Here is a 2,257-nt window from a genome sequence, read left to right on the forward strand (position 1 = left end):
TATATATATATAAACAAACAACTGAATTACTAAAACATTAACTAGAATTAAAATGAAAATGGAAAATATAAAGAATCTGAATGATACTAAAACATCAGTGGTCGACCACCAATACATCTACTAATACATGTAACATTCTTACCACTAAATAGCATCCGCATAAAGGAGTTCCCATCCCCTCCTAGCATAGAATTTGCTAGAAGCCAGGTAAAGCCCAACAGAAGTAACAAAGCAACAGCACGCAGTGCCACTGGAGAATACAGAGAAAGGAAATAGCATTTGAATGCCGTTGTAAGAAGGAAAGTTCACTAATACATGAGAAGCATGGAAATGCACAGACCTGCAAACCTCATGGCAGACAGATGTCAAAGTCTGGTCAGCAAATAAGATTCTGTTTGAAGTAAATGAGAACATTAAGTTCTTAAAGCAGTGACATTTATGATAAAGTTAATCCTGAACAGAGCATAGGTTTCCAAATTAAACCAGTGAGGGACATTCTAAAAAATTAGATTGAGTAGCCGGTCATTCAGGAAATGTAGCTCAACCAAAGTTTTAAACATACTTTGAAGCAAGCTTGATGCCTATTTCTGCTTAATATTTGTATTTTTAATAGCTGGCTGGACGTTTACTGGCTAATATGTTTTAAATATATATTGTTTTAAACACAAACCACTTATATGACATTAGAGCTGTTAGTCAGTTGGGAAGCAAACCTCCCTGGAATTGACACCTAGACACCAGCTTCATACTACAGTCTGCTTATTTTAAACAAGCAAACTATTTGGAAATCGGATCACAGTCATGGAATCGGAACACACGTTACACACATGTATTTTAAAATAGAAATACCGTCTAACCTGAAATCTACAGTGACCCTGTGCAGCAGGTTTGTGAAACAGATTCTCCCTTGTGGTTTAAATCAGTCACGATTAATCTAATCGCGTTCAACGCAGCACGTTCATCTTAAAAACAGTGTCGACTAAATTAGTCGGCAGCAAATATAACGTACACTTAACGAACATACAACGCCGTAATAAAAAAAGATCCTTGTTCGGTGTACTCCAGAAGCGTGCATTTGTTTCACGCCAATTCCAATGCCATTCTTCCGGTTGGGGTGCAAATTATGAGCACGTGATTCTTGTGCTCACCCAGTATGCAAATATCATCTCTTATGCTCCAAATGTTTATTTAGTTTAAATGCAAATTACACATGATCCAGGCAAAATAGTATTATTTATATAAACAGATAATATGCAAGTAAAATAGATGTGTATAGTTCTAGGCATTTTGAATAATGTAGGTTTAAGACATGATAGCAGAACGTCATATTTAAATGTACAATAAAAAAAAATATGTATGAGTGTAAATCTGTCAATGGCAAAGTAATTAATGTAATCTTTCAAGTAATTTTAAAGACTTATTTAAAAGAACGTAGTCCGGAACCTTTCTCCATCGGTCGGTGTTTAGTCCGGATTCCGGAATATAACGCACCCATGCATACTACTGTCATGATGGCCACTCTTACTAAAGCTTTAAAACCAATCTTGGGAAGGCAGTTGGGAAATACAGCAAAGGCAAGGCATTTTATTTACACAGTATGTCCAGAGACACCTTGTAAATATAAATGATAAAACGAGATTGCTTATCAACGCGGCAAATTAGCGTGACATTTCAGTAAGACAAGGTCAGAACTTGCTAAACAGCAGTTTAGTATTATTACGCATTATACTTGTTGGTTTAGCTCAGTCAATGCACTTACATATTTGTTAATTTATATTTAAAATTACAGTGCGACGTTTAATCAATGCAAATGTGACTGACATGATGTTACAGGATGATTTCAGTGCTTGGCAGACAGTGTTTCAAAACGTAGTGAGCTGCCAACGTAGACAACATTTTTGCCATTCTAGACATCAGATGTTGCTGTCTAAGTAGGCAGCGCACTAGGTTTTGAAACAGCTGTGATGTGAGGCGTGCTCTAACGTGTGATGCTTAATGGGTCTGTTTTTGTAGGTCTTTGGCGCAGCAGTTATAAGTCAAAGAGGAAAACCTACATACACAGTGGGTTGCTGTCTGTACCTGGCAGCTAATAATGCCTTTCTGTCTGTATACTTGTCTCTATCTATCTATCTATCTATCTATCTATTTTATTGTACTATTGATTAGAAGAAAAAAACGGTCTTACGTGAGCTTAAAACTGCAGTCCGTAACTTTTTTTTTGGTTAAAAATGATCCGGAATCAATATTTGAGCAAGTA

The 2,257-nt window shown here is 36.3% G+C and overlaps 1 long non-coding RNA gene across 1 annotated transcript; it reads right to left on the bottom strand.

Annotated features, from left to right (window-relative positions):
• Positions 1 to 105: 105 nt before the first annotated feature.
• LOC107683223 (uncharacterized) lies at positions 106 to 1,202 on the bottom strand. Its single transcript, XR_001633689.1, has 3 exons — positions 858 to 1,202; positions 341 to 391; positions 106 to 250 (listed from the first exon to the last, which is right to left on the bottom strand). It is a non-coding gene; the product is annotated as an uncharacterized LOC107683223 (long non-coding RNA).
• Positions 1,203 to 2,257: the final 1,055 nt, after the last annotated feature.

Source organism: Sinocyclocheilus anshuiensis, unplaced genomic scaffold (genome assembly GCF_001515605.1).
Source record: "Sinocyclocheilus anshuiensis isolate Anshui unplaced genomic scaffold, SAMN03320099.WGS_v1.1 C33055775, whole genome shotgun sequence".
Lineage (NCBI taxonomy): Eukaryota > Metazoa > Chordata > Actinopteri > Cypriniformes > Cyprinidae > Sinocyclocheilus > Sinocyclocheilus anshuiensis.